At 36.4% G+C, this 18,322-nt stretch overlaps 1 protein-coding gene across 8 annotated transcripts in view; it reads right to left on the reverse strand.

Annotated features, from left to right (window-relative positions):
* The window catches only part of LOC126848481 (paired box protein Pax-5-like), a 152,898-nt gene that overhangs the window by 111,944 nt on the left and 22,632 nt on the right, over positions 1–18,322 (reverse strand). For 6 of the 8 annotated variants that reach the window (XM_050589464.1, XM_050589482.1, XM_050589472.1 and 3 more), the window contains exons 1-2: positions 8,947–9,175; positions 8,487–8,531 (exon numbers count right to left, since the gene is read on the reverse strand). The gene's annotated coding sequence lies outside the window, so the exon portion shown is untranslated. Of the gene's footprint in view, positions 1–8,486; positions 8,532–8,946; positions 9,176–18,322 lie in introns of those variants that run through there. The other 2 variants (XM_050589512.1, XM_050589445.1) reach the window with 2 other exon arrangements.

Below are 18,322 nucleotides of genomic sequence, written 5' to 3' on the forward strand. Positions count from 1 at the left end.
TATTATGACGTTAACGGTGTTAACGGTGCTGGCGATTGAAGCGATTCTCTACATTATGCAGACAAAAAGACGACCATCTTCCCAATTTACGTTCCGTGCCTGCTTTCGTCAAACTATAAGATTTGCAGTAACGTTAGACAATAAATAGAGAGAATATAGTGTATATGATAATAATATTCTCTCTGTAAACTTGTTAGCCGCAAGTTATAATCAGTAACAACTCGTGCATTATATACTTGTATCTTGAACGGAGTGTTCTTACAAAATATATGACGCAGTTAAATCAATTTTTTAATCTTAAAAAGAGAATTATTATTTCCTCAATAGCTTTCTTATGCCGAATACAATTTTGACTTCTAAAGTGATTATTTTAAATGACTATTACACTAAAATAGCTCTTTTTATCGAAACATAATGTCATAGAGTATTTTTGGGGCTGAAATCGTATCGAGCAGAAAAGAAACTACAAAGAATATAATTATATTTTCTTCTTAAAGTATTTTTTTTTTTTTAATTGTATATAATTAAAGGCTTACACTAATTAATTCTTGTAAGAGAATGAGATGCACGGCAACATAAATTTTCTACCATTCATTCTTATCTACGCGCAAAGCTGTGTCGTTTATCCCTATCGCGAAGGTCGTGTGATTGGAGCCAAGCGCTTCTAGCTCTACCGCGCGCTTTCGTCAACAGCCTTGACGGATTGATTAGTCGAGAGAGATATCACGGCGTGTAGTAGGTTCTTGTACGCGCGGACTCGACCAGTGTCTGTCTGACACGTAATGAGGCAACAGCCTTGGGAAGAGTGGCGGGTGGCGTGCGCACACAGGAAGTCGACAAGGTTTTTATCGGGCCGACACGAGGCGTTCATTGTTACCCGGGGCTTAACGACGAAACGAGCCTCTCCTCTCTCTTTCTCTTTCTCGAAGTCCCGAAATTTCAACGCCATTAAATTCGCCTCCGCGTTCCCGTTCCGCGTGTACCTTTTACCATTTCACTCTCACGAGTTTCCTGCGTTGGGCCGGATGCTCCCAACGAAAGCCTCTTTTTTTTTTTTCTCTTCGCCGGACGAGACTCGGCCGGTATCCGCTCGTGTAACGTGATTGAAGGAAAATAAAGTCTCGTTTATGTCTCTCCCCATGAATTGTCGTCGCGATAAACGGAATAAAATTACGATTACGCGCCAAGGTCGCGGATAAACGTCAAAAAGAAATTTATGCAAATCATTCTAATCGCGGGATATTATCGGTCTTTACAATTGTGATACATCGGCGAAATCTGCGACACTGCAATGACATTGGCCTGCATTCTCGCCGCGCCGCTTAATGCAAAGCGTCGTTGCGGTTTTATCACATATTTCATGCCGAGTATACGATCTCGCTGATAATAGAACTCTCAGCATCAAACAGCCGTGCTTAACGCCAAGTGTGTGAAAATGCGGAATAAATAACAATGCGCACAAGCAGTGTGAATTATAATTGTGTTTTATTTTATGACCAAAACGAGATTATAGTTGTTTTGTCGCTTGTAACTTATGCGACTCGAGTTTCCCTGTAAAACTGATTTACGTCACTCGGAACGCTGCAATTACGAGACAGATGACGAGGTAGACGCGGTTTAGACGCCCCTTTCCGACACCGAAAGTGATTCATTCCATGAGACTCACTGAGAAAAAATGAAAATGTAAATAATATCGAGCCTATTGAAATAGATTCCATTGACTTTTTCGAGAAGATCCTTGAGAAAAACTCTGCCTGCCTTCGCATCAGAACTCACGTGAAAAATCTCGGTCATCGCGTATAATGAATCGTCGCTCGCAACGAATTATTTTATCGCATCGAAATATAACAATCGAGCGATCGCGGTAAGGATAAGAACGATCGGTAAAGCGATATGGCAGCGCGCATAAAATCAGCCGCGAAGCGAGGGTTTATAAGATATCCGTGGACGAGTATATATACCGTATTAAAGATATACAAAAAACTCGTATGCACCACGTATGCGCACGTCTGTATCGCGGTAATATCCGTGAATTACTATCGGACACTCGGTATTTTCCTCCTTAATTGCCCATCGCCGGCTCGAAGAGGTTCGAGTTAACGCGATCTCGCTGACAAACCAACCGGCAAGTATCTCGCTTTAAATCTCGGTTTTATGTCATTTGCCTTTTTTTCTGTAACTATCTGATATTATAAAATGTTTATACAAATTTTTGATTTTGCATCTTTACATTTTTTTATTTATCACCTTATGTTAAGACCGGATGAATTGGATGACGAACTGTTCTGGGATTAAACTCACGCGAAAAAATAATGGCGTTAAAAAGGACGTCGTTAATGTGAATCGCCAAAAGATTCGATCTGGGTGAGATATCCGCGAACATTCACGAGTTTGCAAATAATTTGTTAAAGTTATTAAACAATTGATTGTTAAATAGCATCAAATCAGCGCGTAGCTATAACTGGCCATTAAGAACGATGGTGCCTGCTAAAAGTGTTAATCTTATGTTAAACTGTATGTGCATCTCGTTAACGGCATTAAAGGACATCCGCGGAAGATATACAACACGTGCATGAAATCCGATAATGATCAAAGGCATCCTTTATCATTCGTGTGATGAAAATATTGTGAATCGCGCAATCTCTACGACAAAGGCTTGCATACAATAACATTAAACGTTACGGGAAAAATTAATATTCACCTTCTCGTCAGAGAGCTAATCGTTCCTTATCTAAGCAAACGAGAGGTTGCATCATGTAGACAAAGGAACATAATTAATATAACGTAATGCAATAAGGGACTCTCAATCTTTCTTCATCTAACTCGCTTCGTCTCTTTCTTCTCTCTTCAAAGCGAAAGCGAAGCGCGCAAACACACTGTCCATAAGCAGATCGAATCAGACACAGACTTCTTCTGAGCTTAATTTTCACGAGTCATTCTACGCGAGGACCTTTCGAGACTTGGTATAGCAACTACATACCAAGAGCACCACGCTCTATTTAACTGAGCATGCTATCGCGACATACACCTCCCAATTAGTCTGTCTTGACGCACCGTGAGAATTTTTTGTAACACGCCTATTCATTATCGTTCTCCCCTCGGAGTCGTGGACGTTTCCCGATTTAAAACTGCGCTTACATATTCATGGAACACTTGAGATGCAAAAGCAAAATCAATCGACAATGTTAATTACTATTATTATTCTTGACCCGTTTTCACTTTCCTTTCAGAAATAGGTATTTAATAAACAGTACTCGAAGTAAAAAACAAAGATATAGATATTGTGTAAGCATTTTTTCTTCTGAATTAAATAGATATTTAATGTATACATATGCACAATAATATGCATATAATAAATAATAATTAAATATATATATATATATATATATATATATATATATATATATAATTTAATTTATAGTTAGTTTTATATTTATATTTATGTTATTTAATTTGGTTAATTTTATGAATGATAAATAAACATTTCATATGTAATTTTTCGTTAGAAACTTCAAATAATCAATTAAGATAATCATTTTTATTTTATTGGATTAGTATGATTTATTTCTTTTTTTCTTATTGTAATTCTTTTTGTAAATTTGTGCTTATTTTTATTTTATTTTCTCTCTTACAAGAGAGATTTATAATCTTTTAAATTCGTTCATAATTTTCTTCTTTAAATTAGATAAATAGTTTTAATTAGCTTCAATTAGTTTTAAAATAATTATTATTGTAAATTAATATAAATAAACAATAATTATTTTTTAAATGCGTATCTATTTTACTATTTTCTTCTAATGATTTTCTTTATATTTATATCATTCAAAATAATGCAAAAAATTATATTTAAAATGATCAATTGCAATTTTAAGAATTTCAAATATTATTTCAAATAAGAAAAAGAGAGAAAGGGAAATAAGACTAGTAATTATTTTAAAATTATTATTTCTGTTAATAATTCCAATTATTGCATTTCAAATAAATATTTTATATATATATATATATATATATATATATATATATATATATATATATATATATATTTATCTACACTTTTATATCATCCTCACGAAAAGAATATAGATTTTCAAATGATACTTTATTTAATATATAAATTAGTTACTACACTCAAGAGTTTTCATTATTTTCAAAGATTTGCATTTGAAATGTGCATCACTTTTTTCTTTCAACAAACTTCTCTTCCGTCACTTCTCGCTCTGTCGTTATTGTTCTGACTGTATCTCCTTATTATTTATTCCGCTAACGGTAATGCGTAATAACGAACATGAAATAAATCGCGCGTGATCGATAGCGGCCAAGTTGCGCTCATAACTCTCAACAAACGAGAAGTCACTTTCTCGACGAACGGAATCTGATATATCATATTCGATAATTGGAATGTCATCATTATTGACTTACAGTCTGCAAAATGACATATTGCCTAGAAAATTAATAAGACGATGATTAAATAGTGAAACAAGAGAGGGAGACGCGGATTTTTGAGAGTGCGAGTTTCTAGAAATTGCAAGATATTATCATATTATTAAAATATTGAACTCTCTTTGGCGTGCATACAATGTGTATGTTATCGATGTGTGTGTTATCAAACGTGCCTATTCGCGAATCGTTGCCGCCTGCTTCGAATACGATGACGAGAGTAATCTATCGGCCTCTCTCAGTGCATATGATCGCCGTTTGAAAACTTTTACCACACATTGTATATGAACGCGCGAGTAACAGGAGGTTATTTGCTAGATAAATCTCAACCCGCCCCCTTGCATGCCGCGCAACTCGCGATACCCGATCGACTAAGGTTTGGCCGATCGACTGATTGTGAGTAGACCTCATTCGCGTGCCTTTACGAAGACCGCCTTCCACCTGATACCGTGTAGTAGAAACGGCCACCGATATCTCTTAGCATGATATTTCTCGAACAATACTCCTGATTCAAATTGTTAAAGAAAATCGTCGATATTAAAAAAAAAAAAAAACAAAAAGAGAAAGAAATTTATTCGGCCGACACAAGCAACCGTTCCGCGAATCGCTTCGCCATCGCTTTGCATTATTGCATTCTGATGCTTCCGGTTCTCTCTCCGTCTCGCCGTATTCGGTCGGCCGAATTGGAGCGTGCACCGAGTAATTTGCGGGCCACGGCTTAATTGCCGCGACTTGTTAACGCGTACGTCGAGAAACGCGTTTCCGAGAGATGATATCTGTGCGGAATAAGATGATGATCAGCGCGAGATCAACAAAATGACGCGAGATTCTTTAATTTTTTTTTTTTCATGTATACCTACGAGATAAAATTTTTCCGCGGATTAACGGCTATATCGTTAAGATGACTTTTGCCAAAGACTTTCCTTGAAAGGTAGGCTCTGCTTGTCGCAAGAGTCCCGCAATTCCGCGCACGCGATCGTGGCCGTATCTTTCGAAGCGATTACCCGAAAGTAAAACAAAAACAAAAACAAAAACAAAAAAAATAAAAAACGAGGTGTCATTCCTATAGATAGCCCATCTGGCGGAGTCTCGGTCACGTGCTGAAGGCCGATCTCTCTCACCAACGGTCGCGCTTTTAACGCACACCCGTATTTCCAGCGCACCTGATACCCCACAACGTCGCACTTGTTGCACGCCCTGCCATTACTCGACGCTAATTCGTATCCACGACCGTTCGTTTCCTACGGTAACGCACACGTACCGACACGGGAAATATCCGGTTATTTGATGGGGGTGGGCGAAAACATATCGGGGGAAACGTCCCCTTATACACCTGCCGCGAGCTACAAATAGTCGGTGCTTTAGACCCGACGACGCGCGAGGCGGAATTTAAATTATTTCTAAGCCACAGCCGTATAATTATGTCCTCTCTGGGTTATTATACTTAAGTACGAAATTGAGTGCTAAACAGTCATAAGTCTTTTCTTCTGTGAAATAAAATTTTATTTCTCGATAATAATTAAATAATTTTATAAAAAATAACGAAGAGGAAAGATTATAATTATTCTTCCCCATCTCGTCAAAATTTTCAAAAATTGCCCATCACACGTGCGCGCTATATTGTCTTCTGTCAACAGATTATCTTTGTAAAAAAGAACTTGTAATATATACGCAGATTACATGTATTTTATCTCTACATGTATTATACCACTGAACTATGTAAAGTCGTTTCCGATCGTGTACACAATCGGTTGTCCCCGATCGAAAACCTGATTGGCAGAACCGCGCTAAGTGCGGGATTGCGTATAGGATACATACACGGCCGTCGTCAACTCGCCGGTTGATCGCCGTCTCTCGCTTATTACGTGCGTACTATTGCACACACCGAACACACTATTGCAGGCACAATGTGCGCGCCGCCGAACGGAATAGTTTCCCACGGAAATTTCCGGCAATTTGCGAGACGTCCCGACGTGCGTCTACGTCGTGCCAAGGTCGCTCGTACAAGGCGCCGTAACACTTTCTCGGTATGTAATAGCGAGCGACGCCGAGCTGGCGAGGCTCGCGCAGTCTTTTCCATGCCTGCCAGAGGAGGATTCGCGAGCTCGTGTGAGCTCGGCAACAAGCGCGCGCTCTTAACTTTCAGAGTATATATACGAAGCCATTTACCTTGCATTTGACGATTAATTTTTACGCCCCGCTCAATTGTTCTAACGGCGAACAATTAATCACGGCAAACATACCGGCTACCGTTTGAGTCGCGATGATACTAAATTGCGCGATGCTGTCTATTACGAAAAGATTTATCGCAACGGAATGAGAAAATTTTGAGAGAGATTTTCCATTGTTTCCTCTCGATGTGTAATGCAGAGATGATTCTTTAAATCACGCGGATTAACTGACATTATTGCATTTATAAGGCGCGAGGCAATCGCATCACGTCACGAAAATCACGAGGTGTTTCGTGCACAACAAGGGCCGCCGAGAGCGTGTGTTACATCGACGTCGTAAATAGTTTTAAATCGAAACATCGTGAATATATCACATTTGACGTGCGAGCATTCCTCGTTGCGCTGCGTGATGCATAGCATGCTGCTGCGCCGCGAGTCGACGCACAGGCGGGGCAAAGGAAGACATTAATTATACGCAGCTTCTCCGAGTAATATGCAAAATAATATGCGGAGTAAGAAAAAAAAAGCTACAGCTTAGATCTCCTTTTCAGAGTTTTAACATTTTGTATTCTTAATTTTATATATATATATATATATATATATATATATATATATATATATATATATGTATATCTAGCAGAATGTAAACAGATAAGTATTATTTTCATCATGTTTGCTTGGCTATTTAAAACAAGAAAAATAGAATTTTTTAGAACAAGCTATGATTGCAAATGTACATACACATTTATATGCTTATTAATTATCTTCATTAAGAGACAGTTTTTTTCACATGCTGGAGCATTAAATTAATACAAACGAGATCTCAAACGATCACTTTATAAGATCATAATAACTCTCTATTCTTATGATTATATAATATTCCGAATATATCTTTTTTTAATTGAAAGAGTCTATTAATGCGTGATCATGATAATATTATTAAATGACACCTAGATTATTTATAATCTCATTTATTGATAACTTAATCGACATTGCACTGTGTTATCGTTTCTATTTCTGTTGCCTTTGCCACAAAAAATTTTAAATATGCACGACATCATCCGCTAAATTCGAGGAAAATATGAGGCATGTCTAATTAAATCCTTAAGAATATTACGACACAATTGAGCTATCCTTTATTTCTGCGTCGACGCCGACAACGCGATAGAGGTTTCGCGGAAAATCCCAATTATGTTCGATCATCTCGGTTTTATTGCTAGGGGATTTGTCGTGCAACGAGAATTATGTATATAAGAAAATATAGCTGTTTTGAAAGCTTCCTCTTTCTAGGATCCTTAGACGCGAGAAATCTGAGATTAAACATTCCATACGTGAAGTACCGCGCAAAGGATCATAAAGTTTCCTTCTTACACCAAACGGGAGCGCAATGGTTATTGAGAAACTGGACGACCGGAGTCTAAGATGCTTCTGACAGATTTACGGATCATAAATCACGATTTGACTACACAAAGGGCGAGGAGTGGCTAGCGCATTAAGAGCTTATATGCAACACGACACAAAAAGCATTATCGTTCTTAATAATTTAATAAACGACGCAATCGATTAATCACGAAATAGGCAATTGTCTAAATGTAGTCAGAAATTAAGCTCTTAAATCTCAAAATACTCTTTAAAAAATTAAAAAATTTTTAATATCATTATTAGTAAATTTTTCGAAAAATATTTGCTTAAACTTATTTGCTATATATTTCGTTTGGCAAATTTTGGAACATTCTAAGGACATATCTTTCAGAAAATTCAATGCGCTTTATTAATGCGCATTATAAATTCAAAACTTTACGTGCTGATATCTGTTATATATTATGTCTTTTAAAAAACCAAGAATGTAAATAATATAAATAATATTTTAAGACTCACCGGTACGATGCGCAACGCTGGAATTGTAAAGCGCACAACGTTGATCTGCAAAATAGAAAAATATATCCAAATTATAAAAAGATAAAACAAAGAGTATTTAATTTTTTGAAAAATAATTATTCCGCATAATTAAGTTTACATTCATCTTTTTAAAAATAAATTTGTAATAAAAAGAATTTCAGAAAAAAATTGTTTTATATATAAAATATGATGCATAAAAATTTAATTCTCATAAATAATTCAAAGATTTATAAATCTCAAATAATGTTATATTTTATATAAATCTACAAAGAATTAATTTTATAAATATTTTGTAAATATTTTAGGTATATATTTAAAAATAATACATTTAGAATACTTTATATGTATTAATAGTACATAATGTAAAGTGAATCGCTACTATAAGCAATTAATTGTACAAATAACAAATAATAGATTAACAAAATTATAAATTTCTCACCTCATGATTGCTCCACTGTTCCCAGATACCTCTTTCCGGACCTCTTCCTCTTTTCTTGTTTATCCTTTGCTGCTTCTTCATAACACACGACACTCGCGAAAACATTAATTACTATCGTGCGACATTTACATTCCGATTTAATCGCACACGATGCACATTTTATTTTACATTGTGACAGGAAACCGCGAAAATCACGGTTATGTTAGATTAGGTGTAGTGAATACTACGATTTAGCAGACACTGAAAGATCGTGTGGTGAAATTCACACAATGCTATCTCTATTGTTGACATATATATGTAAACACTTTACACCACATATACACACACACACAAACAACTTTACTGTCTCATCAATAATATAAATACACGTTTCGAGAAATAATATGACGACACATGAAACGCCATTACCTTTTCGCTCGACTCTTGTTATGAAAATGACAACAAAAATATATGTAAATAACAGCGTGTAATAAACGTTGACGAATATTTGTGACGTAACTTGCACATTACGCGACTTAATAATAAATTAAAATATATTGCAAAAATTAATTTGTTAAATAAATTAACGCGAATTGATAATCGTTAGTTATAATAATCGATTTGGCATTTTATTTTCTTAGTATTCGTCGTAATTGTATTTAGAAATAATACATTGGAATGTTGTTATCTTTATGTTCGAGTTTCGTTACAAAAATAACAACAAGATTAACCGTGTATGTCGTCGTATTATATTATAATTCTCGAAATATCTCTTCGAGTCATATAATTATAAAAATTATAAAATAATTATAAAAAAAATTATAAAATTATATAAATTATAAAAAAAATTATGTGCGCGTATATTCGTTGGCAGTAGAGATAGCATTGTGTGAATTTGGTATGCACGATTTTTCAGTGCCGATTGAATCATAGCAACCGTGATTTTCACGCTTCCTCGTTGCAATGTAAGATGAAGTGCGCATCGCGATTAACGTCGAAACGTCGTAAAAAATATCGCGCAATTGTCATGATTAATGCACGCGTGATCGTAATTAACAATGTTTTCACGAGTGTCACGAAGAAGCAGTGAAAAATAAACAACAGAGGAAGAGGCGAGAGGCGGCATCAGGCAACGGCGGAACAACCATAAACAATTTATAATTTTATAATTAATTATAATTTTATAATTTATAATTTTGTTAAGTTATTATTCGTACAATTAAATGTTTATTTCGCGGTGAATCAATTTATATCTCATTGCATATAAAATATTGTAGATCTTAATGTTGAGATACTTTATGTAAATAATAAATCATTTGTAAAAAATAATAATTTTAAATATATTGCATTTCAACATTATTTGAAAGTTCTTAAAAATTCTATAAATTATTTTTATAAAAATTAAATTTCTCTATTTTCTTTCATAATTTATACAAAAACTCACGTGTAAAAAAAATTTTTCCAAAATTCTATAATTTTTTTTATTAGTGTTTATTTAAAGAAATAAATAAAAATTTAATATTGCGAAATAATTATTTTTCAAAATTAATTACTTGATATTGTTTTATATATAATTTAGATATATTTGTATTTTATTGATCAACGTGTTATGTTTTACAACTCCGCCGTTGTGTATCGTATCAGTGATTGTTAAATATTTTTTATCTTAATCTCGAAATAATAATTATATAAATAGTTAATAATTTGAACTTACAATGATTTTTAACAGTTAAATTTTCTGAAAGATATATATAAAATATTCCAAAGTTTGAGGAAAAAAAAGCTATTATAATAAAAAAGTTTTTGAAAAATTTAATAATAAAAATATTTGAAAAAAATTATTCATTTTAAGCAGTAATATTTAAAATATAAGAACTTAGAGTTGATCGCACACGTTACATATAAATTGTCTGTATGTGAATGACATGTACGATAATATCAGTAATCCCATATTTCAAAATCTTGTTTACTGTAAGAGAAGTCAGGAATTCTTCGCACTTTTCAATATCAATTTTCAATTAAATTAATAGAAACTATTTGAGATTGAAGTAACAAATTAGCATTAAAGAACATCGTATAAGTTTACGTACAAAAAAATATGTAACGTACGTAGGCTTTTCCTGATTGATATAGATAACTACATCCGACTCGTAGAAGGAGATGCGCGAGAACAAGTTTACATAAAAAAAAAAAAAGACTGCTCGAGCAATCAATGTCACTCAAGTATCACCAACATTTTAAATTATAGTCTCGGGAATGAATAAATCTCAGGAGAAATTCGGAAAAACATGCGTAACGGAAACAAAACTTTGGCATAATCATATCTCAAAAGCATCATCTTGATGTATGTATAATAAGAGAGAAAGGAAAGAGAAAGAGAGAGGGATAACTGGATTTCTGATCACTGTAAATCATAATTTCTCATATACCGTAAATGTTACATTTCGAAACGAGTGTGACTGGCATTTGATTAAATCGCTGCGTTCATAAATATTTAATAATCTGCTCGTTTTCTCTCTCTTTCTCCTTTTTTTTTCTTTTTCTCTCCTTTTCTGAAGCAAGCCGCTCGCGCATTTGTTGATTTAAGAGTAACCATGGAGAAAGATAGGCTCAATCGCAAATCTCTAAAATATGAGGTGATGAATGAATTCTCCAATATTCCAATTATAATGCAATGTGAGAACGCAGGGTATGAACGGACATGCGTTATAAAAATATCGATAGTGTAATCGTTTCCTATATAAAAATAACAAAAGAGCAGAAACATCTCTCACCAAAAGTCAAACGACTGCTTTCCTATCCTATAATAAATAAATGATTATACATACAATATGCGGTTGCTATGTTACTACCGGGCTTCACCAGGTGATTGGAAAACATAGAAGAAAGTCTGTGCATAATTACGGATCGCTCAAAAACAATAACGAAAAACCGCGATATTCAGGTATAAAGTCACGCAATGTGAAAGACATAATTATCTCTTTCAAACACGCGCCATTTATTATCTCACGAATACAATTCCCGATAAAGATATTAAATGCGTTTTGCAATTTCACTTAGTATATTTAATATTAGGTTACTTATCAGATTATCATCCTTTAATATATTTCTCGATAATTAACTGCTTTTAAGATTCCAAGGTATCGAACCGTGTAGATCATTTTTTAAATTTTTAATTTTTTATAAATATTCACGGGTTAATGACTGGTTGTTGCATATTTTATGAAAACGGTTATCTTTTGATTAGGACGAAAATCCAGGAAATGTCAGCGTGCCAGTTTCGATTCGACTCGCCCGCTGCGCGAACAGCATTGCCGTCATCTGGCCGGACCGTTTACGTTCGGTAGTGAATTAGAAATTAGTCGTTACGCATTTGCATACCGCACAGGTGGCCGGCCGGCCGGTGTTGCCGACTGTTTCTTTTTCTCATGATAAAACGAGTTCTCGCGCGAAAAAAGGAGATTGTGCGATCAGAGCTCGCGAACCAGGGCGCAATAAAGATTTATGAACCGCGCGTATTTCGTGACCGACGAAGGTACACTAAGAGTTATAAACATTACACGCAAAATCGGAAAATATAAGGAACATTTCGTCGATCGTTTAGGCGACTTCAAAATACCGTACTGTCATGACGCGAATGAATTCCGTCCACATGGACGTGATAAAATAAAATAGAACAACGCAAAATATTCTGTTACGTCCCGCACAAAAATTTGGCAAGATTTTCACAGAATTCAGATTCTCCGAAAAGAATGTTCAAGTTTATCCCAAATAAGTATATCGTATTATGATATTAACAAATTTTATTTTTATTCTAAATGTGAGTTAAATTTACAATCAAAACAGAAACAGATGCAAAAATTCACATCTTTTTTGGCAAATAAGAATTAGATTAAATCAGAATATATTTTTATAGAATTAAAATATTTTTATATTAAATAGTCTCTTAAAAAATAAAAGCATGTTATTTTCTTTATTTATTGCTATGTGACGTATCAATTTTCGCACATTTAAATTTCTGCCATAAATTGGATATAAAGTCTATAGCGCGCTAACTAATTATAAGATAAAAAATTTTAATATTTGTTACTATCTTAAAATCCTATTCTATCTTCATAGAAAAGATAAAATTTATATAATTTATTTATATAATTTCTTCGCAATATTTGATTAATCCAAATCATTGATAAAATTATGCATTGATTAATTGTACAATTATAATTTTCTATCTCTAAAATGTTTTAAATATTCTGTTTAATTATAATGTTGTATAAAAAAATGGAAAATAATATTGAAAAAACAATAAAGTAAAAAAAATTTGCTTAGAATTGTGTTTCTAAAATTTTACATTAATCTGAATCTTTATAAATTTTTCAAACAAAATCCATGATTTTTCAAGGAAATCAATTTCTAAATTTCAAAAATTTTTCTACGCGAGTAGTAATTATATCGCGGGAGGCTGGAAAGAAGATTAAATATCCGGTTTACTGGCGGGGTCCAAGGAAAAGTCGAGGAGGTCAACACATTCGCGTAGCAAAGTTTCCGAGCGCGATGCTACTCTCGATTAGCGCGGGCGGAGGTAGCCGCTCGTTCTTGAGTATACGCGCGTTAGATAGGTGTGGCGCGCGCACGCACGCACTCACGCACGGCATTTGCAAACGCGCTCTCCGAGAGCTCACCGAGTACCGAGCACCGAGCGTGTATAGAGAGCTCCGGCCGGCTTCGCACACTATAAATAGATCAGAGAGAGAGAGAGAGAGAGCTACCTGTACCACGGCAGTTGTCCCCCCGCGCGGCGCAGTTGCGGGAGACGCGACTTCGTGCTGCGCGCCGCATGCGGCGAGTACGCACGCGGAGCAACCGTCCAGTTAACTGTATAGCCGCGCGACGAGGGCCGTTCCACAATTAACCACCCGACGATCTCCGTTGATGAACAATGCGAGAGGAGCAAGGCGAGGCGAGGCGAACCGTGCGATCGAGTAGATCATCATTCAGATCCTGCTGGATATCCCGACTGCTCGACTGCAGACTCTCGTCGCCGGTCTTTTGCCGATGACAGTCCGGAATCTATAACGGGTCTCGATGAATTAGATGCCTATCGGGCAGCAAACGCAATCGATCCATCCGCGATCGGTATCGTGTCATATCCGTTGCTCATAAATTACACGTAATTTTAAAGATTACTGCTGATTGATTAGAAGAGGAAGCTACCTACCTACATCGGAATCTATATAATATGTAAAATGATATGAAAATAATAATTTAGGCAAAATATTATCCAGCACTGTATGTTTGTTTGCTCAAACAATTACAAATTAATGCCGTCGTAAATCTATAAAACGTTTATACATTTTGAGTGTTAATTAATTTTCGCGAGTATCGCTATATATAATATATCATAATCGACATGTTAACATGATATTGTGCAAGTATCATTCGATCATTTTACGTATACACGCGAGTGAACAATCTTGCGTTAACATAATATAAAATGGAACACGATAACGCTACATCGCTCGATATATTAGGCTTATCTGGATGCGCGGTAAGGATCGACCAACAGATTGCATTAGGATGGATCGGGTTTTTGAATCGAGATCATTATATCCAAACCGCATTCCGCACCACATAGAAGACATAATGGCGTAAATAGATAACAGCAAGGTAGAGTCTTCGTCGGTCGCGCGAAATACTTACACAAGCGCGCGTGTAAGAAAATATAAGTATAAACAAAAAAAAGCTGTACTAATGCCGCGCACATAGATCGTTACATAGATAGGGAATGTTACTAAGCCGCGAACGCGATTGCAGCAATGGCCGTCCATTTTGCAACATTGTAATCTACATAGAAATTTCCCAAGATTTTCCCAGATACAGCATAAATTTCGATTAGAATGCCTAAACTTCTTAAATAGATTAGTCATGATACTAATTAGAAATTCTATGTTTATTCCAAAGTTAGATTTTCGATCTAGAATCTAGAAATAGAAATGGAAATTTGCATTTTTTTTTTTGCAGGTTAAATTAAAATCGGTATATTTTTATCGAATCGGATAAGAAATCCAATCAATTTTTATACTATATATATTGAATTTTCTCAATAGAATAAAAAATTAAAATTAATAATTTCTATTAATTACAACTTTAGATATATCTATTGAATTCTTTCAATAAAGAGTAAAAAATGAAAATATATTAATTTTTATTAGTGCACTTCTCGTATTTAGATTTCTATCATGGACTGAATATAGTCTGCAAAGTGCGGCTATTTAATCATAAAATGGAAATTGTTAATATTTGTTTTTATTATCTTAAATTCTATCCGTATTAAATCTGAGGATTTAAAATATTTAATCAATTTCTTAGCTCTATTTAATTAACTCAGAATAAAAATTAAAACTAGACTATTCTAACTGAACCGTTATAAATTTCTATCTAAGTGAGAAATTTTAAACATTCTATTTAATTTGTAATATTGGAAATTGGAAGAAAATTTGAAGAAAAAACATTAAAAACGAGCTACGCGTAAAATAAATAGTCATAGTCATCGAGCAAATAATAGTCTTAAAAGTTGAAATTGCGCACAGCAAGGCAAAGATGCATATAGTCTTATTCCGACTAAAATTTTTTCTCGCAAAGACGAACGTTATCTCAATCGGACCGCGGGACGGGCGCGACGCGACAGATCCGCAACGTCATCGGAGAATCCCGACGCGCGATTCCCAATCGAGATTCCCGCGCGGGAATCCGCGTCGAAAAATAGAAAACTTTGCTGCATCCTTCGTGGATGAGTATCGCGAGAAAGCCATCTGAGAAAGTCGCGACGGATTCGTGCCCTGAATGCAACACGTCCAGACAGTCGCACAATATCTCAAGTCAACCTTCAAGAATATCAAAGTACTCTCCAGAATTACAAACATCAAGAAGACAAAGTTGCTTCGTAACTGTTGCGTTAAATCACATTTTTTTCCCGCGATTTAATTATAAATATTGAATTTTTCTCTATTACAACAGAGTTAGAGTGATTAGATAACGCCTTTCGCATTGCGTTAACGATTGCTACTCGACGTTCTGTTTGGCGCTAATGGTGACAATCGCTTACGTTGCAATTCTATCGCGATGTCTCGAACGCGCCGTCATCGCCGGAGCGACGTTGAGGAGCTATTGAAATTCTCGATCGAGCCACTTGCACTTGTGAATCCGCGCCCTCCCTTCCCCTTGTAGAAAGAATGAGTTGTAGATGCTTAGACGCGGAATGACGGTAGGAAATTATGCGGATGTCCAGCTGGGATAATGACAACCGCGCGACAAACCGTCATCGTCCTCTTCTCCTCCTCTCTTCCCCGACTACAATTGACTTGGGATTCAGTCGAGTCCGCGCTGACGGATGTTATCGCTGCGCGATCAACGTGCGAACAGATTTACAACAATGACATTCTCGGACAAAAGACTGTCGAGTAAGATGCGCATCGGATGATCTCAAATAGAGATCGAAATCTTGACGAATGCGCGATCAGTGCGAGAGATTCGTCGTCGGTTTATCGTTCGTTTCGGAGCACAATCGGAGGAGAATCGGAGGAAATAGACAAGCCCTTAAGGTATAACAGATTAATCTCTCGGGAGCATTCTATCGCAAGACACATATCGTCGCTGTTGACAGATGACGCGCCATTATCGTCTCTAATGACGGTCTCGCCTGTTATTAAGGCAGCACGAGGTCGTCGTCACTACTATCAACTGTCAACCCGTGTTCCCTCGACTTGCCAACGACTTTCGGCAGACTTTAACGAATGCCACCTGACGCCGCAACTGCCCCTAAGAAAGAGCAGTTGTCTTGGGGTGAACGTAGAGGGTGAAAGACGTAAGGGTGAAAGACGCTGGGGCAGATGCCGCTTGTGTGAGTATGCACGCGTGCGATTAGAAACGTATTTTATTCGAATAATGAGCCGAGAAAAGGGGCCAGTTTGCATCGAACCCGAATGCATCGCCAGGTTCGATCTTATCCGTTTGATGTAAAGATATCGCTTCTCGAGCACGAAATGCGTCACTGTCGGCAGATCAAAATTTTTCTGAATTTATATAAGCGTTTATTTATATAGTCGAATCCAATTATTCAGTACATAATGAGCGAATAAAATTGTCAGTGTGCATCAGATATGCACAGCGGAGCCCCCACTTTGTCATACACGAACGATCCGATCGCATTGCCGAAATATCGGATCAGCGCCAGACACGCGTGTCGCTTTATCGATGGATCTTGACGGATCAATTTATGAGCCGGCCGATTAATCGGAGGATTACTCGAAGTAGGAAGTAGCACGCGCGCGATCCTTTGTATTTTATCGACGCAATAATCTAGTTTGACGAAAGCGATAACTTCGGCGGCGTAATAAGTAACGAATGAGGAGATCTCGGACTGGAATCGGCGAGGTACGGCAATCCGATCGTCTTGAAATTAATAGAGCTAATTTTGTTTGAATAACGCTTCTAATGCCAACGGTAATACCAATACATTCTTCGTAGATGTCTGAATAATTGCGGTGCGACGATCTCTAATTTACCTGCGATTATATTGGATCTACGTGTGTACGTGTATTTCGTGTTGCGTGTTGAATCGCACGAATAGAAAATCCTAGAAAGAAAAGCAAGCGACCGGAATGCGAGGTTCGCCGCCGACGGGGAATATCGGAAGCCGTGCGATCTATCATTTGCCTCATTTCCTGACACTCTCCTGCACATGTATCTGGAAAGATCACACCGATGTTCTCTCGAAGCGTCAAATGAAATATTTGAGAATCTCATCAAAACTTTGTAAGAATGTCGCTTCTAATTATCGATCCTAGAGAGATTATTTTCTCGATTTCACATTCAAAGTCAGAGATATCACGTCTAACGGCTACTAACAATAAAACAAAAAATACATCGCCGGAAACTCTTGGCGCGGCAATTTATAACGCGCCTATATATAGCTATTTTAATTCCCTCAATCTCATCTCTGTATTTTCGCTCTCTCTCTCTCTCTCTCTCTCTCTCTCTCTCTCTCTCTCTCTCTCTCTCTCTCTCTCTCTCTCTCTCTCTCTCTGTTCCTCTCGGCACCTTCACACAATCGAGCCGACGGCTTCGCGGATCGTATTCCTCTCCGTTCGAAAATCATGCCCGTCACTTTTTGCGCTGGGCAACTCGCCAGTCATTAGACACGCCGGTAGATCTATCATTATTGCGTACGAACGACTATCTGTAATTGGCGAATGTAAACACAGAGTGTAACCCGCTGCGTGTGTCGGTACGCGGGTCACGCGCGCGCTTGTGTTCATGTATGTGTTTGTATGTATGTGTGATTTGCGTGTTGGTGACTGTAGAGTGTAGTCCCATTCAAGATTTTCGAAGATAGAATGCG

Source organism: Cataglyphis hispanica, chromosome 1 (assembly GCF_021464435.1).
Source record: "Cataglyphis hispanica isolate Lineage 1 chromosome 1, ULB_Chis1_1.0, whole genome shotgun sequence".
NCBI classification, from domain to species: domain Eukaryota; kingdom Metazoa; phylum Arthropoda; class Insecta; order Hymenoptera; family Formicidae; genus Cataglyphis; species Cataglyphis hispanica.